Consider the following 25734-nt stretch of genomic DNA (forward strand, 5'->3'; position numbering starts at 1 on the left):
TTGTACTGACGGTTTCATAGTTATAGTTGTATGTCAAAACTAATCAAGTTCTACAGTTAAGTATGTGTAATTTATTGTATATCTTCATATACTTTGGCAATATAAAAATGTGATTTTCAATCACATTCCTTTCTTTAACAATATCACGGATATCATAGTTTTTTTAATGTCATCATTATATAATCATTTAATGTAATATTTTTGAGGGGCATAATGGTTAGATCCTTTGATAAATAAAATCAAAATTATTTAAAAGTAGTATTTTCTCATCTTCCTTTTAAAGTTTCTATATTTACCATGTGTTTTATAATTTATGTGATATTTTACTAGAATAGTATATATGTATAAAATAATGATTTAAACATTAGTAAACACACTAAAGGATATGTACTCAAAATGTCACTTAGTGGAGGCACAATATTTTGAAGAGCAGTATAAAAAGGAGCAGCTGAACTTCTATTCCTTGGGCATCCTATATGCTTGAAATAATATTATTTACCAAAAACAAAGGAGTGGTTGAATAGTAGAGAGTGAAGAAAAGGAATCATCTGGGCACCTGGCTGACTCAGTCAGAAGAGCATGTGACTCCATCTCAGGGTCATGAGTTCAAGGTTCATGTTGGGCATGGAGCCTACTTAAAAATAAATAAATAAAATAAAAAGGAATCATCTTCTGATACACCTAACAATATGGGTAAATCTTAAAAACAGACACAAAAGAATACTACTCTATGATGAATTAAAATTATTTATTTATTATATATTTGAGAGAGAGAGAAAGAGCACGAGCAGGGTGGGAGGGGCAGAGGGACAGAGGGACAGGAAGAAGCGGATTCCCTGCTGAGCAGAGAACCCACTGACACTGGGCTCCATCCCAGGACTCTGAGATCACAACCTGAGCTGAAGGCAGACACTTAACTGACTGAGCCACCCAGGCGCTCCTATAATGAATTTTTAAAAAACAGACAAAACTTATCTATGGAGATAGAAATCAGGTAAGTGGTTGCCGGTGTGCAGGGGGAGTCCCTGGAAGGGGAGGAGAGGAACTTTCTGGGGTGATGGAATGTTCCGTATCTTGATTGTGTTGGTGGTCACCCTTGTCAGCACTCAGAGAAATGTACACCTATAAAATGAGAGCATTTTATTGTATGCAAATTATACCTAAAAAAATAAAAAAGAGAGAGAGAGTATTGTGAACAACCTCACTGGCTGCCTAAGCAATGCACCCCTTGGGCCACATTGACCCAAGGGTTACCAGTTTCTGCCCTCTGTGACAGTCACTATAGATTTATCTCATAAATTTTTAAAATATTTTATTTTTTTATTCATGAGAGACAGATACATAGGCAGAGGGAGAAGCAGGCTCCATGCAAGAAGCCGGATGCAGGACTTGATCCTGGGACCCTGGGATCACAACCTGAGGCAAAGGCATGTGCTCAACCACTGAGCCATCCAGGTGCCCCATAAATTTTTTTTTCTAGGGAAACTTTATGTTCAACGTGGAGCTTGAACTCACAACCGCGAGATCAAGAGTCACATGCTCTACTGACACAGCTGGCCAGGTGCCCCCTCATACTATTTTTTAATTGAGGTCTTAGTCACATACTATAAAACTCACCCCTTAAAAGTGTACAATTTTGTATTTTTTAGTATATCGTGAAGTTGTGCGGCCATGGCCATATCTAATTTTAGAACATTTCACCACTCCAAAGAAGAACCTCAGTGCTGTTGCCCTTGCATTGCTGAGTATCCTTGGTCACCTGTTTGGTACCTGTGAGCTCTTGTTAGCAGATGAGAAATTGAAGGTGTAAAAATGCATAGCCCGATAATATAAAATGGAGAACATTATGACCATTAATTTGTTTTTCCTCCGTCAATTGAGAAAAGAGGGGTGTGGAGGCAGAGAGGGCCCTCCCTGGGAATGAGCCCGGCATGGCCCTGGGCTTGTGGCACTCAAGGTTGGAAAATGGCGTCTGGGGCCTGTGCCTTTCCCAAGATAGGCAACTGGGGAAAACAAGCTAAGTGACTTAGGTAGACAGAGAAAGGAATGGAGAGATGTTGAGAGGTCTCCCAGAGAAGTGGCTTTGGGACAAGGCCAATGATTTCTCATAATTCGGTTGTTTACAGTTTGCAAAGAATATTTACAAACATTATGTCCTTGGATTCTCAGGACCCAGGTAGACAGGTGGCTTCTCCATTTGATAGAGATAAGGGAACTGAGACCCAGAGATGTGAAGGCTCCCATAAAGAAGGTCCTATAAAGAAGCAATGATTAAATCTGGACTCGACCCAAGCCCGTGACCTTTTCCATTCCAACACAGGATAGAAGAGAGGGATGGATGCCTGGCGGGGTCATCTGTAGGAGCTAAGACAAGTGAGGTGGAGCAGGGCAGATGTTAGGGGAGCACATGTCCGTGGCCTGTGCCCCCAAGGCAGCAGGGCTAGCAAGCGGACCAGGCCTCTGTGGAGAGTGGCATGATGTGAGCAGTGACTTGTTGGTGGTAATCACTTGATCACTTGGGTAATTAGCCACAGGGAGTCATTATGTGACTTGTCTCACTTGGGCTGATTAAAGGGAGCTGGCTGCCCAGTAGCAATGGAGGACTGCTGATTGCTGACAGCAGGGCCTGGCAGGCTTCAGAACTTAATTAAGTTTTTCTGGGGTTGAAAACAGCCCCTAGCCCTGGCTGAGGGCTCTACTGGTTCCTAAGGTCTGGGCCTGGTCCTCCTGTTCTCATCCAGAACGAGGTACTGGGCGGATATACCACTGCAGCGAGCAGGCCTACCCACAGGGATAGGGCGTTCATACGGGATGGTTAAACACTCACCCCTTGGTCAGCGAGGATAGGGAGTATAACCTCTACCCCACAGAACTGGTAGGAAATAGAGACAGCGTTGGGAACGGCCAAGGTGCCTCATGGTGAGCCAAGCTCCTGTCTTAGATGCCGCCAGCTGACCAGGAGACACCCTCTCCTCCACCCACTGCCTGGCAGTGGGCTAGCTTCATCTCTGCCCTCAGGGGGCCTGATAGCTTTCTGTGGGATTAGATAAGGTGACAACCCAAACAAAAGACAGACACAGATTAAATTATAAATGCTAATTATGAAGAAACAATTAGGAGGGAGGAAAGGAAGGGGAGAGGTTGAGAGAGAGAGAGAATCTGTTTATGTGGGATAGGTAGGGACATTCTTCTCTGAGGGGACTACCTTGTTATACAGATACTGGAACAATGTGAAGGTACCAGGCATGTGAAGGTAGGTGTGGGAGGGCAAATGTACCAGGCATTGGGAACAGTGTGTGCAAAGGCTCTGTGGTGGGTAGAAGGCCCTGGGAGGCTTTGAGGCAGGAGTGTGCCATGGCCAGAAGTCAGTTTTCTCTGTGCTCTTCTGGGGGCATGACTCTCACCTGAATTTCCAAGCAGCAGGAACTGGCATACCCAGTTTGTGGCCTAGCTCTGCCTCTCCCTAAGAGCGGCCTGGAACTTTCCCAGTTTGCTCTTTGGCCACAAGGGAACATCACGATCTACCTTGAGGGATGGTACAAGGGTTAAAGGAGATTTCTTGTGTGTGTATCCACACCCACAACTACACCAGCCAGGCACAAGGCAGACTCTCAAATGGCAGGTTTTTAAATCCCCTCCCCCGCCCCGCCCCCATGAAGATTCCTTTAAATCTCCACTCTTCCTCCTCCTCAGGGGTCATGAAGTAGAGGGAGGTTGGTGTCAACAAGGAATCTGGTTTCTGAGTTTTAAAATATTTGAATAAATTGAAAGATAGCACATGTCCCAGTTGGGGAAAATGACATATTATGGAGTATTTGATCTATTTAAAGTAATTCATAGGTTTAATGCAATTCTGTGCAAAAACATTTTTCCTGAACTAAAAATATCGGTAACAACAGGTGACATTTACTGAGTATTTACTATGTGTCTAGCATTGAGCTTGTGAGGCAGGTGTTACTCTTACCCCCATTTTATATATTCCCTAGGCCTAGACGGAACAAGTAACTTGCTAAGGTAATGGGGGTGGTAAGAATTGGACCTGGATGCTCCCATCTTCAAAGCCAGCATTCTTACTCCCTGTATGTTTACTAGAATATGTATGGTCACAGGAAACTGGTGTGGTTACCAAGTGATATTCTGAATAACAGGAAGCTCTGTGAAAGGCAAGATAGCCCTGTTAGATGTTAGAACCTGTTCTAAAGAACCAATATTTAGATCTGTATGGTATCTGCTCCAACTGAGGTCAGTGAAAAGAATTGGAGAAACAGATCGACCGGAATCAAAAGCCTACTGTAAAAATAGATCTTACTAAAAAAAAGCAGGGGAAAAATTATTTAATAAATGATGATTGCATAAGAAATAAAAACTGGTGATGCTGGTGGTGAGTTAAATCCATATTTTATTCCACACAGGAAAATAAACTTGGGATGGATAATCATCAAAGAATTAAGTGTAAAGTGAAATTGCAGAAAATTAGCAGAAGGGACACCTGGGTGGTTCAGCAGTTGAGTGTCTGCCTTTGGCTCAGGGAGTGATCCCAGAGTCTCGGGATTGAGTCCCACACTGGGCTTCCTGCATGGAGCCTGTTTCTCCCTCTGCCTGTGTCTCTGCCTCTCTCCCCCTCTGTCTCTCATGAATAAATAAATAAGATCTTAAAAAAAAAAAAAAAAGAAAAGAAAAGCAGCAGAAAATAGACCATCAGATGGGTCGAAGAAAGCTCGTTTTGTCAGCATTCGAGCGATAAAATCACAAAGGACTAGAATGACAGATTGAACATTAAAATAAGACAAAAAAGACCAACAGACTGGGAAATATCTGCATCATTGATGACACAGGAATAATACAGATGATACAGAAAAATACTTATTCAAAGTCAGAGGAGCTTCAAGTCCCCAGCAGGTGAATGGATATCAACAACCATTCGCAGAAAGGGGAATAGACAGTAAATGATGGAAAAACACTCATTTTTAAAGTCATCTAAGAGCGGTTAAAGTAACCTCAAACTACTCACAGACACTAGTAAAGTAGGAGGGGAAAAAAGATGGTTCCCTCTGCTTAGAGATGTGTCTCACACCTCTCTACAATCGTTCCTGGGAGGCAGCAGCATGAGCCAGGCAGAGCTTTAGGGCAGGTCCTCCCGCACCGCGGAGCAAGACCCCTCTGCCTTCCGCCTGGTAACTCAACTGCCGGGAATTTGCCCTGAGTGCAGAATTAAAGGACATATTAGCAGACGATGGTGAAGAACCCAAACATACCCTATCACGAGACTGAATAAATAAACGCACGAGGATACCCGCACATCTTCAGAATGGATCAAGCGAAGGGAAGAAAACGCGAAGGGATAGCATAGTAGCAAACACAAAAGAAAACTGTGTGGTTGGTTGCAACTATGTAAAGACACGTATATAGGTGGGAGGTTTTACGGCTTCCGCAGTGGTTATGGATACTTTGTACATTTTTTCTTTTCTCTGGTTGTCACGTTGTCTTTAAGTGGTGGCCAAAAAAAAAAAAAAAAATCTGGATTCAAATTCGGCCAGCAGCGTAACTCGGGGCAAGTTCGGCCGGAGAGCGGGTCGTGTTCCCCCGCGCGGTGGTGCCGAGGTCGCCGAGGTCGCTGGGGAGCCGCTGAGCCCGCGCTGGCACCTCGGACCTCGCCTCCCTCGCGAAAGGCGGGAGCCATCGGCGCCGGGGGCCGGGAGCGCCGGGCCCTCGCGGGGTCTCCCATCCCGAGGGGCGGGCGGGCGGGCGGGGGGGGGGGGCGTCCCGCGGACCTCGCGGGGGCGGGGCCGGGCTCCGAAAACCCAGAGCGCCCGCAGCCGCCTCGGGCCCCCGGCGCCCCCGCCCCGCCCCGCCCGGCCCGGCCCGGCCCGGCCGCCGTCTTGCGCCCCCTCGCTGCGGCCCCGGGCGGCGGGCGCACTCGCATCTGCGGGCGCCTCCCGCGGAGGCCGGGGCCCCGCGCCGCCCGTTCCCCCGCTCATGCCGCCTTGCCCGGGGCGGTCACGTGCGGACGGCAGCGGCGCGGCCGCCCCGAGCCTCGGGGAACGGGGGGCGGACCGGTGGGCGCTGGGGCCGCGGGGCGCGCGCGTCTCCCTGGCCGGGCCCGTCCGCGCCGTCGGGGGCCCCGCAGGCGCCGCCGCGTGCCCTGCGCCACGGCCTCGGGGGCTCGGCGGCAGTTGGGGCTCGGGGCGCGGGGGCGGGCGCGGGGGGGCGGCAGGCGGGCCGGGGGGGCGGCTGGCGGGCCGGGGGCACACGCGCGGCGCGAGGGGCGCGGGCTGCCGGGAGAGCGCGGGTGGGGGGGCGCGGGCGCATGCGCGGTGCGCCCGTGCCATATTGGAATGAGTCGGAGCGCGGAGCGCCGCCGCCGCCGCCGCCGCCGCCGCCTCCGCCGGAGCGCGGGTGGAGGGGGGCGGGGAGAGCTGCCGGCCGCCCGCTCCGCGAGCCCAGCAGGAAGGAGGGCGCGCGCGGGCGGGCGCGGGCGGCGCGAGCGGAGAAAGCGCCCGCGCGGGGAAGCGAAAAGAAGGAAAGAAAGAAAGAAAAGGAGCGCGAGAAGGGGGAAAAGCCAGCGGTCGAGCGAGGGCGCGCGCGAAAACTCCCGGCAGGTAAAAAAGCGGGGCGGCCAGCTGGGCCTTCCCGCGCGCGGCGGCCTGGAGGGGCGGCGGCGGCGGCGGCGGCGGCGGCGGGCGGCGGGGGGCGGCGGCGGGCGGCGGCGGGGGGCGGCGCGGCGCCCCTCCCCTCCCCTCCCCTCCCCTCCGAGGCGGGCCGCGCAACTTTGCGGGCGGAGAGCGGCCGGGGCCGGGGCCGGCGGGCGGCGGGCGGCGGGCGCGCGGGCGGAGGCGCCAACGGGCGGCGGCGGCGGCGGCGGCGGCGGCGGCGGCACGTTGGGGCGGGGGCGGGGCGGGGGGAGCGCGGCGCCCGCGCGCGGCCTCGCGCGCCCCCGCGGCCGCGGCCCCGGCCCCGGCCCCGGCCCCGGCCCCGGCCCCGGCCCCGCGCACCGGCCGGCCGGGCTGCAGGAGCGCGCCTGGGCGCCTCGGCGCGGCGGAGAGCGGCCCCGGGCGGGGGGGCGGGCGAGCGGGCGGCGCGGTGCGCTTTGGCCCCGCGGGCGTGAAAGGGAAGTGGCGGGGCGGCGGTGCCGGAGGCGCCCAAGTTCCCCGCCGCGCGCCCCTCCCCGCGCTCCCGCCCGCCGAGCCCCCGCGGACCCGCCCCCCGGGCTCGCTCCGGGGCCCGGGCGCGAACCCGCAGCGGGGCCGGGGGCCGGGGGCCGGGGGCCCGGGGCCGCGGGCCGCGGTGGGGGGGGCGCGCGCTGCCCGCGCCGCGGTGCGAACTTCGGAGGCCCGAGGTGGCCTCTGCGCCGCGGGCGGAGCGGGGAGCGGGGAGCGGGCAGCGGGGAGCGGGGAGCGGCCGCCGCAACCGGTGGCTTGGGGCCTCCCCGGAGCGGCGCGCCCGCGGGCCGTGGGCTCGCCCGACCCCGGCCGGACCCGCGCGCCCCGAGCCGCGCGCCCCGGAGGGCCGTGACCGTTTCGATTTCTGTTCCCAAGTCTCGTTTCAAGCCGCGAAGAGGAGGCTGCGGAGAGCGCGAGCAGAGAGCGCCGAGAAGCAAGGCCTGCTCTGCCGGGGAGCAGAAACGCCTTGTGAGAACCAGAAATAAATTCCCGCGGAAAGGATGTATGTTAAGTTTCCAGCGAGATGTCAGCTAGCCGTTCCCCGGGGTCTGGACCTAAGCCGCGAGGCACGGGTCCACCCGCTCGCAAGTCCTGTTCCGCGCAGAGAGTTGGCTAGGACACCCCGGCCAGAGACCAGGTTTTTTATTTAGCGCACGCGCGCGCGCGTGTGTGTGTGTGTGTGTGTGTGTGTGTGTGTTGGGGGCTTATTCCCAGCGGGTCACTCTAAGCCCTGCTGCTGGTGAACGGCCCCAAGCGATGTCTCCACGAGTCTTAACTTAGTGACATAGTTTTGAGAACCAAGTAACCATCCAAGAGATTTGAAAGGAACTGAGATGCATTTTTGCCCCTCCCTGCAATATACCTTTTCCTCCTTGGAAGCACATTTGAGAGATGTCACACCCGACTGAATCGCAGCACAAATGCCTGCCTGAAAATGTAATTGATCATTTGCCAGCTGTCCTGAGAAGAGGAAAATGAGCGTGTCTTTGTGTGTACGCTTTGGGGGCCGTTGGCCTGGTAGTTTGAGGAGTGTGTTGAATCCTTCTCTGCCTTAGGTAGATCCAGAGTTCATATTTGTTTACAGTGTCACAAAAGTAACGGCCTGGTGGAAACGGGAGTGGCTCAAGATCAGGAAACCGTTCTGTTGCTACTGTTGTCATTGACTAGCTGCCTTATCTCCATAGGGTTCTTAGCCTTAAAGATTTGGTTTTCCTTATTTGCAAAATCAGAGAGTGAGTAGTAGATGATCTTTCTGCAGGCTTTCAGATCTCAATTTGGCAACTTTTTAAAATGAGAGATTAAAAAAAACAAAAACACCGCAGTCTGTATTTTGACAGGTTCTACATAAAAGTGTTCACAATAAATATACGTCTTTATTAAAATACATTTGGAAAAATCTTATTTGCTACGTCTAGTATTTATGTCACTTATTTGAACAAAGGCATTTATGAATGTATTTCAGTGTGTTTTAAAAATTATGTATATATTTTGTATTTGAGGTCTGATTTACAATAAGACCTTAAATGACTTATATGGCCCAATAACCACACTCAGACAAAGATACAGCATTTTCAGCCTCCCAAAGGGCTCCCTTTACATTTCTCTTGTTCAGTAAACGCCTCTCCCCTCCCCAGGGTGACTTTTGCTTCACAACAGGACCCTTTTGAGGGTGAAGGGCAGTAGTAAGCTGAGGGACAACAGGTGTGTAAACCTGGAGTTATGGTCATTTTTGCCATGACCCTAAATGCTTTTATAACGGTTTTTACTACCTGGAATTCTAAGACTTCTTAGCCAGAAGGCCACTTACCCAGCTGAGACTTTGCAGGGCTTTGCAGGTTTGGATCTGTGGTTGTTGGGCATCCTTGTGGTCACGGGCCTAGTATTGATGTGTTACTTCCCATTATTGGAATACTGGTGTATTTCCAGATAGTAGATTTGGAAGGATGGATCATGAACTTTCCCAACAAGTCAGTGTTTAGGGTTTTAGTAGATGAATCAGTTCCTTAAAGCCTAGAATTTGCTGAGAAAATTGAATGAAAATTGATTTTTTAAAGTTCAGTGAATTAAAGAATGTGGGCATAAAGCTTTAACAACCATTTAAATGACAGCAATTAACTTGATTTATATATGCAGGATATTCGCCTGGTTTATCAAGTCATTAAAGCTCTAGTGATGAAAGCAAAAACAAAAGGTAACTAAAAATTATGTCAGGTGCGATTAATTTTTTTTATTTCAACCTGATTAGGGTACCTTTTTATATTAGCCCTCTAAAAAGATTTTTTTTTTTTTAATATTCACTACTGAAAGGAATTACTTGGAGCGATTTGCTTATTCTCCCCAAATACCTTTTAATGTATTCCTGTACATTTTCTGGTTTCTGCTCCTAAAGGAGTTAGAAATTGTAAGTGAATTCTTGGTAATTCTTCACACTGGCCTGTGTTTTTACTGCAAGGACGTCTGTGATGTAAAGTTAGGAACTGTCTAAGGCCCGTGGTAGGGATTTATGGGGGCATAGTCCACAAAGTTCAAAGATTTTCCTTTGTGAAATGGATTCTGCTGAATAATTCTGTTTTCTATGACTAAGCCAGTCAGTTGACTAGCCAACAATTAAGCTGGATTTGGTTACTGTACTCCCAAGATTCACAGCATCGTTTGCTAAGACAGTAATCCATCACTTGGTGATGATTGATCCACTGGTTTTGTGTGGTGTGTGTGTGTGTGTGTGCGCGCGCGCATCTTTTTAGGTTTCTTAGTTTTTGTGGTATCAGATATTTAACTTAAAATTTATTGAATTTTGAGAGATGCAACTAAAGGTACAAAATGAGAAGCAAGATACCTATAAAAAGGCATTTCTTCTTTTGATATTTGTTTCTTTGAAAATTTTGATTTTTCTCTTTAAAAATGCTTTTCCTATCCATAACCTTGCTGCTTCGGTAGAGTACTTTTGCTTTCTCAGTGGTCACTAGACTGGGCTTAGCTACAGAATGGGGGTGTGGATGCACATTATCATTTGACTCTGAAGTCTATAGAACAGGTGAACTATCTAAACTTCATTGACCTTTTTGTTAAAACTTCATGTTAATGTTTAAAAAACGACTACAAAGCAGAAAATAGATCATTATCTTAGCAGGTATTTTGAATGCAAAATATATATATATATATTTTTTTCAAAATATATATTTTTAAAAGATTTTATTTATTTATGATCGAGAGAGAGAGGCAGAGACACAGGCAGAGGGAGAAGCAGGCTCCATGCAGGGACCCTCATGTGGAATTCGATTCCTGGACTCCAGGATCATGCCCTGGGCTGAAGGCGGTGCTAAACCGCTGAGCCACCCAGGGATTCCCGCCAAATACTTTTATATTAAAAATTTTCTAATAATTTCCTAAAACTTTACTGTCTGGAATTATTTGGCTGTTAACCAATATTTTGGAGTGATTTAAATGAGAATAAAAAAACATATAATCAGTAAATGGTATAACTTTATTATTACAGGGTAGTTTTAGTAATTTTTATTATCTAACTGGGATGTTTTGTAATTGAAATAAATATTTCTTTTTATACATAGTTGCTAAATTGGATGAAAGTCCCTAAGGATTTTGTTACTAGGGAGATTTTGAACCATTAGACTTGAGGGAGCAGGATTTCCACGTGACTGTTTTTTCAAGTGGTACTAGCACTATTGGAAAATGATTTAAAATTAAAAGTATGTGATCAGGTTGTTGCAAGTTCATCTTAAAATTTTACAAAAGTGGGAGAGAGGATAAAAACAAAGAAGTATTAATAGAAAAACTATGACTTCACTGCAGAAGTTTTAACAAGTTTGACTGTAAACCTTTGCCTTTAACTCAGAGGCACCTGAAGATTTGTATATAATTAATTTCTAGTCTCTTATTCAAGTGGATGTTTTTGACTGTATTCGGGTCTCTTAATCTTTAGATGATCACTCAAGGACATAATTACGAAGCAAACATGTAGACTGTATGTTGTGCTAAAAGGTACTAAGTTTCAAACTTTGTGGTTTGATAGTTGGTAATTTCAGAGTCAAGCATTTGACTGTGCAGGTAGAGGCTATGAGGTGGCGTTTCTAATAGGTTACAGTGCTGCATGCAGGTTCCTTTTTGACATTTGCTTAATTTGGAGGAAGGTCAGTTGTTAAACTCATTTGGGGTCGATAGGGCAGTTGAGAGTATCTGTTTGGGAAAGTTGGTTCTGGTCAGAGACAACGTTTGGAGAGGGTCTTAGATGAGAGGTCGTTTGTCTGCAGTTGGAAGTGCATGACAGTCATATATTTGGAATGACAACATGAGATGAGTGGAGAAATTTAGCAATTATTAAAATGCCTCAAGAGTTTTTCCTGCTGACAATCAATTTGAAGTGTTAACCAACAAGTATTTTGATTTTTTAAAAAAAGATTTAATTTATTCATGAGAGACACACAGAGAGAGGCAGAAACATAAGCAGAGGGAGAAGAAGGCTCCTGTGGGGAGCCAGAGGCATAACTCGATTCCAGGACTCTGGGATCATGGTCTGAGGCAAAGGCAGATGCTCAACCACTGAGCCCCTAACCAGGTGCCCCTAACAAGTATTTTGATTTGAATTCCAAATTGTTGCTATTATTATTATTATTATTATTATTTACCCTTAATAGTTTTTAAAAGATATTTGAGGTGGCTGCCATGTAATATCTGCTGGGTCGTAAGGCTGCCTGTGAGTTGCTGCTAGTGTTTCACTCTTTTCACATTAATTTGCTGCCCAGGTAGAGTGCTTTCTGGTCTTGGAGTTTTTGCTAGTGTTTTTCATATGGGTCATTTTCTGTAAAACATGCTTTCTTGGTGTTAAAAAATAGTATATAGTAATTTGGGATCATAATTTTAAGATACGTTTGGCTCATTTTTACTGTGTCAAAATACATAATGTTCTTGGAGTGATGAGATGGTGACAAAACAGAATCACCTAGCATGTCACCTGTCTAGAACATGGTAAACAGTGAGGAATATACATAACATAAAATTTCCCATTTTAAAATGTACAATTCAGGGGCATTAAATACATTCACAGTGTTGTGCAATTGTCACTACTATCTATTGCCAGAACATTTTGATCTTCCCAAACTGAAATTCGGAGCCCACTGAGAGTAACTCCCCATTTCCCTCTTCCTGCCAGCCCCTGGCAGACACCATTGTACTTTCTGTCTTACGACTTTGACAACTCTGGCTGCCCCATGTATGTGGAATCATACTGTATTTGTCTTCTTGTGAGTGGCTTGTTTCAGCATAATGTCCTCAAGGCTCAGCCATAGCATAGCATGTGCATCAGAATTTCCTTTTCAGGAAATACATTTTTAAAAAGATTTTGACAGCAGGTAAAGTAGGGGTCACAGAACCCTGTACAGGAGGACTGGTTTATCTCCTTTGGAAGAACTCTGTGGGTTGCCAGTGAAGCTGTGACAACCAGGTGCCTTTTCCTTAGACACAGTCCTGACACACTTGGTTATTGGAACGAACGTAAGAGAGCTGGAGGCAGAATGTGACAACTGGTGGAAGACGGGAAAGTAAAAAGCAAGGGTTGCTCCAGTCTGGGATCTCTTTTGGGTAGGGACAGAGAGCCTTGTGTGTCATAAGGTTTCACATCTTTGTGTATAATCGCTGATGTTCGCCATGTTCGTCTGGTTCAAAGCATTTATCCAGAACAGTTAACCAAAAAAATTTGTGTGTTCAAAGTTGTTCATAAGCCTTTAGCTATCTGAGAGGCAAGATTAGTCAGTGACTCATTCGCCAGCTGTTCCGGTTAGTTGAGGTTTTGCCATATTTAACATCTTATTTCTGTATTAATGGAAAACTTAGTATTTAAAGAGGCTCAATAACCTACATAATAATGATACTGCATAATTAAAGCTTTATATTTTAAATTTATTCTATTACTTTCACTTTGCATTTGTGTAATGCAGATATCCAGTCACAGAGGGAAAGCAGGTCTGACAAAGCTAAGGATTAGGAGTCAAGTAGTTAGCATTCTCAGAATGGCTAAAGAGGTGTACATACGTTTTTGCTTTCATTATTGTTTTAACTCTTTATTTTTTAATGCATATATTAGTATAGTAGACATGGGGGTGAGTTTTCTGAATACTGTTACTGGAGAGAACAGGTATTTTGGGGCACCTCTTGATCACCATTCCCATCACTACCTTCTAGACGAGGCTGCTTTTGACTTTCTTGAAATCCTTGAAAAATTGACAATGTTAGGAAGCCTGATTTTTTTGTGTGTCTGTGCCTTAACTTCTCAGTTTTTAAATCAGAGTGGTTTAGTTGTTAGTAAGATTTTTCTGAAAGTGTCAGTTTCTTTGGTAAATACTGTCCCAAGGACACTAGTGAGGCACCTCTTTTATTCCATTCTTTCCCTCTTGTGTATTACTGATTCTCCTAAATTGTCAGTTAAGTACTGTGAAAAGTCCAGTTTATATATGAGTCAGTTTGTTAATTTTTAAAATAAGCATGGGAGTTTCTAAGTAAACTATTAGACGAGACTTCTTTTCCTTTCTTTTCTCTTTTTCTTTCTTTTTCTTTTTCTTTTTCTTTTCTCCCTCCCTCCTTCCCTCCCTCCCTCCTCCCCAGTGAGGGGCTTGAACTCACACCCTTGAGATCAGAGTTGCATGCTCTACTGACTGAGCCAGCCCTGTGCCCCCATACTTTTCTTTCTAAAAAAATTAGCAGGTGTTCTTTCCAGGAACACCTGGTTTCCTTTTGATTAGTTTTACTTATTTATTTTTTGAGCAAAATGGGCAAGGGTTGGTGGTCTAGTAACTAAAGCTAGAAATTTGGAAAAACTGGATGTTTTATAGTTGTTGTTATGATCACTTATTTATCTAAGCCCTTTAAACTCTTAATGTAATTGATGTTTATTATTTTCATTTTGTTCCCCCCCCCTTTTTTTTAAAAGATTTTATTTATTTATTCATAGAGACAGAGAGAGGCAGAGACACAGGCAGAGGGAGAAGCAGGCTCCATGCAGAGAGCCTGACGTGGGACTCGATCCAGGGTCTCCAGGATCACGCCCTGGGCTGCAGGCGACGCTAAACCGCTGCGCCACCCGGGCTACCCCCTCATTTTATTTCCCTTAAAAAATTTTTTTTAAAGATTTTTATTTATTCATGAGAGAGACACAGAGAGAGGCAGAGACACAGGCAGAGGAAGGAGCAGGCTCCCCACAAGGAGCCTGATGTAGGACTTGATCCCAGATCCTGGGATCATGCCCTGGGTCAAAAGCAGATGCCCGACCACTGAGCCACTCAGGTGTCCACCCCAAATTTTTTTAAGTAGGCTCCACACCCACTGTGTGTCTTGACGAACTCATGACCAGAAGATCAAGAGTTGCATGCTCTACTGATTGACCCAGTCAGGCACCCCCATTTTGTTTCCTTTTAAAAGCCAGTTTCCCAGTCCTCAATCATTAGTTCTATTTGCATTTAAAATATGCATAGTTTATATTATTATTAACACAGGTAACTTTTGTTTTTAAGATTTTTTTATTTATTTGGGAGGGAGAGGGAGAGAGTGAGAGCACATGCCCAAGTGAGCACACACAGCTGGTGCAGGGCAGAGGGAAAGGGAGGAGCAGCCTCCCCGCTGAGCATGGATCCAGAGACTGGGGACTCTATCCCAAGACCCTGGGATCATGACCTGAGAGGAAGGCAGATGCTTAAGTGGCTGAGCCACCCAGGAGCCCCAATACAAGTAACATTTTACACAAATTGGGAAACAGAGCTTCTTCTAGATGTTATTGGAGCCCTGTTTTCCTTAAGGGCAGATAGAGGCTCCAGGGTGAACTGAAAGCAGCTTTAAATGACTGTTGCCAGGCCTTTATTGCCAATAGTAGTTGCAACAAGGGAATGGAGGGGCTGGGCAGGCTCTTCTGGCCTTCCCTTTTAGAGTGGGTGTCCCTTCTCTGCAATGAGTGTTTGAGAGGGGGCGTTGCATGACTTCTGCTGCCAGACCCAGGGCCGTAAGGCATTGGCCCAACCCTTTACACTGATTTTGGCTTCCTATCAACTTACCTAAAAGGAGCTCTTTCCAGAACACCCCTGCTAGTGAAATCTTAGGTTCTGGTGTGGTATTCTTCTATAGTCTCCTCAAGGGGCTTCCATACCCGTGGCTGATGTTGCAGCTCATTGTGATCTCCTTTTTCTCTCAGAGTTCCAGCCCCTTCAGACCTGGACCCATTGTCCAGTCTTTCACTTGCTTCCTAGCCCTTCTGCAGCCTCTGCTTTGTAGAGCACCACCCGCAACCAGTCTTAGCCTATGCTCTCTCTGTTCCCGGACACAGGCTATCCCAAATTCAGAGTCACCTGCTGAGGTGGCCCTGGGTGTGGGTGGCCCCACAGGGTCCTGCCTTGAGGAAGACCCTTTTCTTTTTGCCTTCTGTGACCTTTTCGACCCTCCCTTGTTTCACTGTTTACGTCTCTCTCTTGGTGGATTCATCCGCATTTAGACTTCACCTGGCCCTTGTGCCCTCCTTTCTGCTAAGCTTTCCTTCCACATGACCTTTGCTATCTGGACCTCCAGTTTTGATGCCTCACCAGCCCCTCAAAATCCACAGGTCCCAGACAACCCGTTCTATCCCAAAGCTGCTGCTCCTCTGGTAGGCCTGTCTGCCGAGGTCTCTTTCTTTACATTCCTCTTCAGTGTTGGTGTTCGTTTCGTGTTCCCCGGCAGCTCTCCTGGGGAACTCAAAATCTTCTTGGATTTCCAGCCTCTGCCTGAAGAATATTCGTGCAGTTCTGACTCCTTGGCTTTCAAACATTTTTAAAGCCGTGGATCCCTTTGTTCAAATGAAATCTTTCTAGGAAGCCCAATATGTAACATAAATAAAACTAGAGGTCTTTTTGGGGAAGGGAGTGAAGGGCCAGCCTCCCAGCGCTGCCCAACTCCTCCTCCTTGAGGCAGATTTGGCATCTGGCCCCTGGACTCTGTACATGGAGCTCCTGGAGTTACTGCCAGTACTGTCCTGAGGGCACTCTGTGTATTTGAAAATCACTTTATCTGTTTTGCACCCTGCCTCTTTCCCATTGGTTTTCCTTTGGAAATTTTTAATTGTGACTGATAAACATAAAATTAGTGCCAGTGATGAATCTTGCCAAGGAAAAGGAAAGCCACTTTGGAAAGTGAAACTGGGTATTAAAAAGCCAGTTCCATTAAATGCTGAAACCTTCAGAAGTGCCCAAGGGCTCCTTTCAAAATTTACGTCTCTTCTGACTATACTTTTCTGTCTTTAAAGCTGCATTTCTAGAACATGAACATTCAAGATAAGCTTAGTTTAATTTTACATTTTTGTTTTGTCCCTTTACTAATGTAGGTTTATTCAACCTATAATGTAACTAAAACATTAAATACTTGCAGAGAAAAATATAAACCTCGTTCTCTTGACTCCAAGTGGTCCCCCCCCCCCCCCCCCCGTTCTCCAGTCCATCTGACATACTGTGGCCAGATAGAGCTTTCCAAACAAACCTGATTGTATCATGTAAAACTCCCTTTGCCAGTAGGGTGAAGGGCTCAGAATTCTGAAAGAGCTTTCCTTCAGTGACCTGTCCCACTCATCTCCCTCTCGCTCACGTGCTTTCCTCACCAGTTACACCAGGACCCTGCTCTTCTGCATATCCTTTTCTGTGGAGGTCCCTTTGTCTAGAGTGTCCTTTCATAAACACAGCACTTCCAAAATGTCAATCTTGCATGTACCACTTTCACACTTTTTGCCATATTTGATCATCATACTCCTTTTAATATTTAATAAATTGACTTTTAAAAATTAGGCTTTTTTTAAAAAGGATTTTACTTACTTGAGAGAGTGTGCACCTGAGTGGGGGGCAAAGGGAGAGGGAGAAGCAGACTCCCTACTGAGCAGGGAACCTGATGTGGGGGCTCTATTCCAGGACTCTAAGATCAAGACCTGAGCCAAAGGCAGATGTTTAACTGACTGAGCCACTTATGTGCCCCTAAAAATTGGACTTTTAACTTAAATTTTATAAAGTATTATTACGTTTAGAAATGAAAAATAATGAAATACAAATAATAGTAAATCTAATCAGTTTGTTGGAACAATTCCTTCAGTTAGGTTCTCAACAAAGCCCCTTCTTTGTACTTAAAATTTTAAAACTGTGTACCTGATGATAGATGATATTAAAGAGATGTTGAATTTTCTTTTTAAGGTGTGCTAATGGTGTTGTAATTATATAAGAGAATGTCCTTATTCCTAGGGGACAGCAGCTGAAGAGTTTAGAGGTAAGATGTCATGTCTCTAACACTTCCAAGTAGCTCAGGAAGTATATGTGTATGTTCATGTATATACACACATAAAGCTAACTGGGAAATTGTTAATCAGTTTTTTTTTTTTCTAAGATTTTACTTATTTATTCATGAGGGACACAGAGAGAGAGAGAGGCAGAGACAGGCGGAGGGAGAAGCAGGCTCCACGCAGGGAGCCCGACATGGGACTCCATCCTGGGTCTCCAGGATCACGCCCTGGGCTGGCACTAAACTGCTGAGCCACTGGGGCTGCCCTGTTAATCAGTTTTTAATCTAAGTGCAGAGTATTTGGAATTTTTCCTACATCTCTGTTTGAAAACTTTGATGAAAGCCTATTTTTTTGGTGGGAGAAGGGGGCTCATAAAAATGGCTGCATGAAAGTTGGTATTCAAAAAATATTTATTTATTCATTCATTCATTTATTTTAATTTATGATAGTCACACACAGAGAGAGAGAGAGAGAGGCAGAGACATAGGCGAGGGAGAAGCAGGCTCCATGCACCGGGAGCCCGATGTGGGACTCGATCCCGGGTCTCCAGGATCGCACCCTGGGCCAAAGGCAGGCGCCAAACCGCTGCGCCACCCAGGGGTCCCTCAAAAAAATTTTAACCGTAGCTCATTATGGGTAACACACACACACAGAGCATAGGCCCACTTGTTGAAGTGATGTGTAGACTACCACATTTTCAGTGTGGTGAGAACAGCAAATAATTGAAGTTCTTTTAAAAAGATAATTTTTAAATTGAGGTACAGGTGACATACAACATTATATTGGCTTCAGGTGTCTGGCATAATGATTCAGTATTTGTATATATTGGGGGATGGCCACTGCAGTAAGTCTAGTTAACATGTGTCACCACACACAGTTAACAAAGCTTTTTTTTTTTTCTTGTGATGAGAACTTTAAAAAATCTGCTTTCTTAGCAAATATGCAATACAGTGTTACTAACCGTAGTTGCCGTGCTGTATGTTAACCTCCAGGACTTAATTTATTTTATAACTGGAATTTTGTGCTTTTGAAGTTCTTAATAAAATTTTATTTAACCAAAAAAATTTTTTAAAATTTAACCAATATCTGTGAAGTTGCAGTTGCAAGTTATATATGTTAGCTTTTCTCTCCCATTCCACCATAAAAATCTTACATGACACACTTTAAAAGAGGAGTCTAAAAAAAAAAAAAAGAGTCTTTGTAGCTCATACGTCTTCTTGTGTCCCACCAGTGGTGTGGGTATTGCACAGAGAGGAGTGCACTCAGGAAATCTCTGCTTGCCCTTTGTAGGGCTCTGACTCTGCTCTTGTGTGAGGTCTTCCTTCCTGGACTCCTCCAGGGCAGTTAACTACCCTTGGCCCTGGGTGCTCAAGGAATTCTACATATTCCACTCTTACAAAGATTACAGTTGTAATTATTCAGTGTTTCTCACCTTTACCAGAGTTTGAGCTCAAGGTCAGGGACCCTGTGTACAGTACCCTGCACACAACCTAGCAGAGAGTGAAGCGTAGATAAACTATAGCTGATGAAGGCACAGAAGCAATATTACAGCACTACCATTTATGACATTCTTTCTTCTTGAAGATGTGTTCTAAACAAGAAGCTATTATGTTTAATTAGATTCCCTCTTGTCACTCCCAGGCTTAGAGCCTGCCAGTGACTTTCCATAGTCTTTAGAATAAAATCCAAACTCCTTTTGTGGCCTATAATGCCCTTTGTGATTTGTCCCCTGTCCATTTCTCCCACTTTTCCACCACTTCCCCACAATACCACCCACATGTGTTTTCTGTCCCTCCAAGCATAACAAGTTAGTTCCTTACCCCCCACTCCAGGCACTACTTTCTCATTACTGTTTGGTTTTCTTTATGGCACTTATCACTATATGAAATTATCTTATTTTCAGCTCATTTTAAGATTTAAATTGAAAATTTTTAATTTATTATATAAATATAAATTTGAAGCCACATTGTAGAGAATATTAAAATCGACTCCAAGGATGTTTTTCCTTATTGTTCCTTGTGAGAGAACTAGAGTGCCCTGATGCGTTGTTCATGTGTTTACTCTTGTAAATTTCATGAAGACAGGAACTAGGTCTTTTTTTTTTTTTTGAAATTAAAGTTTTAATTTTAATTCCAGTGTAGTTAACAGTCTTATATTTATTAGTTTCAGGTATACAATATAGTGATTCAACTCTTCATACATCACCTAGTGCTCATCATGACACGTGCACTCCTTAATCCCCATCACCTATTTTACCCATCCTGTCAACCAATTCCCCTCTGGTGACCATGAGTTCTTAATAGTTAAGAGGCTTTCTTGGTGTGCTTTTCTCTCTCTCTCTCCTTTGCTTGTTTGCTTCTTAAATTCCACATATTAGTGAAATCGTACGGTATTTGTCTTTCTCTGACTGGCTTATTTAACTTAGTGTAATTATTCTCTAGCTCCATCCATGTTGTTAGAAATGGCAAAATTTCCTTTTTATGGCTGAATAATATTCCACTGTGTATGTGTGTACACACACACACACACTACATCTTCTTTACCCATTCATCTGTCAATGTACACTTGAGCTGCTTCCATAATTTGGTTATTGTAAATAATGCTGCAATAAACATAGGGATGCATCTATCAATTTCAATTAGTTAATACCACAGTACAATTGCTGGATCATAGGGTAGTTCTATATATATATATATATTTTTAGCATTTTATTTGTTTATTCGTGAGAGACACAGAGAGAGGCAGAGACACAGGCAGAGGGAGAAGCAGGCTCCATGCAGGGAGCCTGAGGGGGGGACTCAATTCCGGGTCTCCAGGATCAGGCCCTGGGCTGAAGGTGGCGCTAAACCGCTGAGCCACCTGGGCTGCCTGGTAGTTCTATTTTTAACATTTTGAGAAACTTCTATGCCTGTCTTCCACAGTGGCTATACCAATTGGCATTCCTACCAGCAGTGCATGAGGGAGGACTGGGTCTATCTTAATCAGCATGGCATGCCTGGTACTTGAGAAAAGTGCATGACAAATATTTTTTTTAAAGATTTTATTTATTCATGAAAGACAGAGAGAGAGGCAGAGACACAGGCAGAGGGAGAAGCAGGCTCCATGTAGGGAGCCTGGTGTGGGATTCGATCCCGGAACTCCAGGACCACACCCTGAGCTGAAGGCAGACACTCAGGCATCCCCAAATATGTATATGTTAAATGGAGGTGTGAATAAACCAAATTGTAAATGATCTAAGAGGTATTTTTTCTTTTTTTAATTTTAAAATTATATAGATATATATATTTAAAGACTCTTTGTATTCATTTGAGATAGAGCATGAGGGGTCGGGGGAGAGGCAGAGGGAATGGGAGAAGCAGACTTCCCACTGAGCGGGGAACCCGATGTGAGGCCTGAACCCAGGACCTGAAGATCATAACCTGAGCCGAAGGCAGACATTTAATCATCTGAGCCCCAGGCACCCCAGGATTTTTTTTTCTAAGCCTGGAGATTTTTGTACAGTGTTACAATTTTAGTTCTGGATGTTCAGAAATTTTTTTATGAGAAGTCAGTATTTTATCATATTTTGCTTCTTAGAGTATCTGTTTTAGGTAATATTTTAGGTTAGCAAAATTTCATTTTCATTAGCATATTATATCATTTTTTCCAAGACACTTGCACATCTATAGATCTTCAAGAGATCTATTTCTGTTAGTAAAAATCCAATTGAAGGGCATTAGCTCCAGTCATTTTCTTTACTTTTCATGGCGGTAGTTGCAGAGAGTACTGTCAGCAGTCTGGTTCTGTGTGGGTGTAGGGTGGGGCAATGCCACTTGCAACTTCATTCGCCCAGGTGTGACTGAGGTGAGCCTGTTACTCGCAGGTGCATGAATCAGAGCTTCAGAATCAGATCCAGTGATCTGTTGTTAAGTGTTCTGGGGTCCCTGAGATCAGGGGAGGCATCTATAGAGGTGGAAAGAAGATTGGACACACTTACTTAGGCTTTCCCTGCCTAGTTCTGTTTAGAAATGGAGAAGTCTTGGAAATTTTGTTTTTTTTTTTTTTTTTTTTTAGTCTTGGAAATTTTGAAACTATGGGAGGAAACCCTCTTGTTTATTACTGAAGTGACTTTTGGCTGGGGAGGGTTTAAGAAATTTGGACTCTTTTTTTTTTTTTTTAAGATTTATTTTTTTTTATTTATTCATGATAGACACAGAGAGAGAGAGAGAGAGAGAGACAGGCAGAGACATAGGCAGAGGGAGAAGCAGGCTCCATGCTGGGAGCCCGACGTGGGACTCGATCCCGGGACTCCAGGATCGTGCCCTGGGCCAAAGGCAGGCGCGAAACCACTGAGCCACCCAGGGATCCCCCAAGAAATTTGGACTCTTGAGTAATTCTAAAGTTCTTTGTTAGTTCAGAGACAAGAACATCTTATGTGAAAATGTTTCCTCATAAAATATGATTTTTTTTTAAGATTTTATTTATGTATTCATAGAGAAGAGACACACACAGAGAGAGAGGCAGAGACACAGGCAGAGGGAGAAGCAGGCTCCATGCAGGGAGCCCGACGCGGGACTCGATTCCAGGTCTCCAGGATCACGCCCTGGGCTGCAGGCGGCGGCGCTAAACCGCTTCGCCACCGGGGCTGTCCCATAAAATATGATTAGAACACAGTATTAACATATGTAATGTAACTGAACTTTAGTTATAGATTTATTAATATATTTGAATCATTTAAACTTTGGTTACAACAAAGGCAGACATTTAAGAGATTTTTGCATCTTGGTTCAAGAAGCAAGTGTAATTTATTTTTTTAGCATTATGGCACATAATGGAAAGTTACTGTGGCATTGGAGGAGGGTAGAGTGGACCGCTTTATATTCACCCTTGTTTAAATAAATTCAAATATTTGCCACAAAGAATTTAGAGATAGATAAGAAAGGTAAGATTGCGTTTATTATTTTTTTATTTTATTGATTTATTTATTAATTTTTTATTTTTTATTTATTTATGATAGTCACACACAGAGAGAGAGAGAGGCAGAGACATAGGCAGAGGGAGAAGCAGGCTCCATGCACTGGGAGCCCGACGTGGGATTCGATCCCGGGTCTCCAGGATCGCGCCCTGGGCCAAAGGCAGGTGCCAAACCGCTGTGCCACCCAGGGATCCCCGTTTATTATTTTTTATTTTTATTATTTATTTTATTTTATTTTTTAAAAATAAAAATAAAAATATTTTATTTATTTATTCATGAGAGACAGAGAAAGAGAGGCAGAGACACAGGCAGAGGGAGAAGCAGGCTCCATGCAGGGAGCCCGATGTGGGACTCCATCCCAGGTCTCCAGGATCAGGCCCTGGGCTGAAGGCAACACTAAACCGCTGACCCACCTGGGCTGCCCTATAAGATTGCGTTTAATAGGCAACACTTTTTCTTCCATTGCTTTAATTTTATCATAATCACAGACTTAAGTACTTCTTCATTCTTTTTAACAGAGTTACGTGTACATAGTAAAATGTTTTCAAATTGTGAAAAAGAGTATATTCCTTTACTGAGACTCCCAGTCCCTCAGCCCCTTCTGTAGGTCACTATTACTGCTCGTTTCTTTTTTTTTCCCCCCAGAAAAATTCTACTTGTATTAAAACCTATTTGCCACCCACTTAAAACAAATTGGTAGTACTCTTTTCATTTAAAATACCTTAGATATATACAAGTACACAAAGCTCGGCCTCATTTTATTCAGTGATTGCCTAGTAGTCTGTTACATGGATGCACCTTTTTCTTTCTTTTTTTAAAGTAGGCTGGGGCTTGTACTTAAAACTCTGAGATCAAGAGTTGCGTGCTCTACCTTAGTAGGTAGGTGCCAAGTGTCTCCAGGATGCTACCTTAATTTATTCAGTCAATTTCCCGTTGGTATGCATTTTGAGTTATTTCCAGTTTTTTTTTTTAATTTTTATTTATTTATGATAGTCACACAGAGAGAGAGAGGCAGAGACACAGGCAGAAGGAGAGGCAGAGACACAGGCAGAGGGAGAAGCAGGCTCCATGCACCGGGAGCCTGACGTGGGATTCGATCCCAGGTCTCCAGGATCGCGCTCTGGGCCAAAGGCAGGCGCTAAACCGCTGCGCCACCCAGGGATCCCTATTTCCAGTTTTTTAATGCTACAAACAATATCATGGACTGATGATAACTGAATGTGCTTGGATTAAGACAAGCTTTCTAATACTTTTTTTTTTTTTTTTTCTGAGTTAGTGTTTTTGTAGAGACCATTCTCCAACCTCCACCTGACCCCCTGTGTGTAAAGAGAGGAAGTGGGTGCAGTGGAGTTGGAGTCAGAGAGTCTCTCAGGGGCCTTCTGCCTGCCCCGCCATTCTCTCCACTTCCCCTGAAGGCAAAGTTCCTGAAGCATCTGCAGATGCACCTAGACTACTGAGGTGTGGACCAGACCTTTAAAACCCAAGCCCTGAGTGCATGCTGCTTGTTACAGATTGAGATAATTTATTTTGTATTTTGGTTTTGAGAAAACTGCAGCACCATGGGTTGGCTAACAAATTATATCACTTTCAAAAAATTTTTTTTCTTTTGATTGTTTGGCAGATATATAGCTAGATTAGAAAATAAAAACCAGTTGCTTTTTATTTGAGCTATTTGGTAAGGAATTTTAAATATGATGCTGTGGTTCCAGTGCAGTGATTTCTGAAGAAACTGAATTTGGAATTTTGATGCATTCTGTAGTTGCTAAACTGCTGCGCCACCGGGGCTGCCCCTGCATTCTGTAGTTGAACCCCACGGTGTTAATATATCTCAGTGGTCCAAGTTCTTAGTCATTACCCTTTATTAGAAGAACTTGAGAACCCTACTCAGACCATATATTCATATCCCCATCAGTATCTCCTCTGTGTACTAATGTCACTTCTGAAATGCTTTCCTCAGAATGTGTGGTAGTTCCTGAGGGTGTATTTTTCTTTGTGGTCGTATATTCCTAACCAGTAGCCGATGCTGCGTGCTCAGAGGACATGCACACTGAGCCAGAGGTGGGTCTGGGAACAGCAGTGCTCTGCCCCAGAGGGGCATGTAACCATTGATGGTGCTGGTGGGTCTTCCTGAGCCACGTGTATTTGCTCTGCTCTTGCTGCCTTTCTGCTATGTATTTTGTATTCTAGGGAGTAGTTTTGACCGATGAAAGCAGGCAAAAGGATGTGACTTGTAGACTTGGGCTTGTGGCAAAGAGAGTGTCACACAGTATTACACACTATGTCAGAAAGCAAGTTTTAAGGTTTGATAAGGTGCCTTAAAGAAGGGATATAAGAACAAGTATAGAAGTCAGCAGGCATTAGGATTAGCCAGATTCTTTTTCTTGTGAAACAGTTACAAGACCACAGGATAGCCTGACAAGTTGGACCATCCAGTGTTTAAAGAACAGGTGGAAGAAGCAGTGGCTTGGAGGCATGTTTAACATTAGGAACCTGAAGTGCACGCGGTTTGCCTGTGGATGATGCCTGATACCTTTATAGAGGGACTCTGCTCTAATGACCTCTCAGGTTCTTCCAGTCATTTTTGTTGAGAAAGGTGCTCCTGATTGGCTAGTGTGCACACTAGGACTAATCAGAGGAACTGACTTGAAGCGGTTGATAGGCGTTGGATTGCTTTCCCTTGTCTTCATAGGGTAGCAGTACCCTTCCCTGGTGGCAGTAGTGTTATTGCTGCATTAGAAAGTTGTATTTTTTTCCTTAATAATGAATTGGAGGTATCATGATCTAATATCACAGAAATTCATTTAGCAAACACTAAGTAACTTTGAAGTGAAGCATTAGTGCCAGAGGTTTAAGGAATACAAAGTAGAGTGAGCTCCCTGCCCTGGAGAAGCTTACAGTACTGTGGTAAGATTTGCCATGAAATAGCTCCGGTGTAAGTGCTATCAGAAAGGTACAAAGTACTTACTATGGAAGATATTTTGACAGAGGTGTGGGAAGGAGCTAATATCTTGTAAGGTATGGTTTTTGGGAAATAATTTTTGTGGGAGTAAAGGTCAGAAGTGAGTGATCGGTGAATACTTACTTATATATTGTATAGTTAGTGTAGACTTTCGATTAAGCTAAAATATTTTGGTTTTTAATGGAGAAAAGACCCAATGTAAAATAAGAAAATAACCATGAATTTTTTCTTTGCAAATCCCTTTCCAATCCTTTATCTTTAGTGCTGCTTCCTCCTAAAGCTGTTTAAACCTGGTGGGGTTCCTTCCAGCTATTTCTCTTTGAGAGCAACAGAGGAAGCAAAGAGCTAGCTCTAATGATCCCTGGGCTATTAA

General features: G+C 44.7%; 1 protein-coding gene across 12 annotated transcripts in view; it reads left to right on the forward strand.

Moving 5' to 3' along the window:
* The first annotated feature begins 6418 nt into the window (after positions 1-6418).
* The window catches only part of SFMBT1 (Scm like with four mbt domains 1), a 130403-nt gene continuing 111087 nt past the window's right edge, over positions 6419-25734 (forward strand). For 4 of the 12 annotated variants that reach the window (XR_013357857.1, XM_077858559.1, XM_077858555.1 and 1 more), the window contains exon 1: positions 7480-7662. The gene's annotated coding sequence lies outside the window, so the exon portion shown is untranslated. The other 8 variants (XM_077858567.1, XM_077858566.1, XM_077858556.1 and 5 more) reach the window with 7 other exon arrangements.

This window comes from Canis aureus, chromosome 19, assembly GCF_053574225.1.
Source record: "Canis aureus isolate CA01 chromosome 19, VMU_Caureus_v.1.0, whole genome shotgun sequence".
In the NCBI taxonomy this organism is placed as follows: domain Eukaryota; kingdom Metazoa; phylum Chordata; class Mammalia; order Carnivora; family Canidae; genus Canis; species Canis aureus.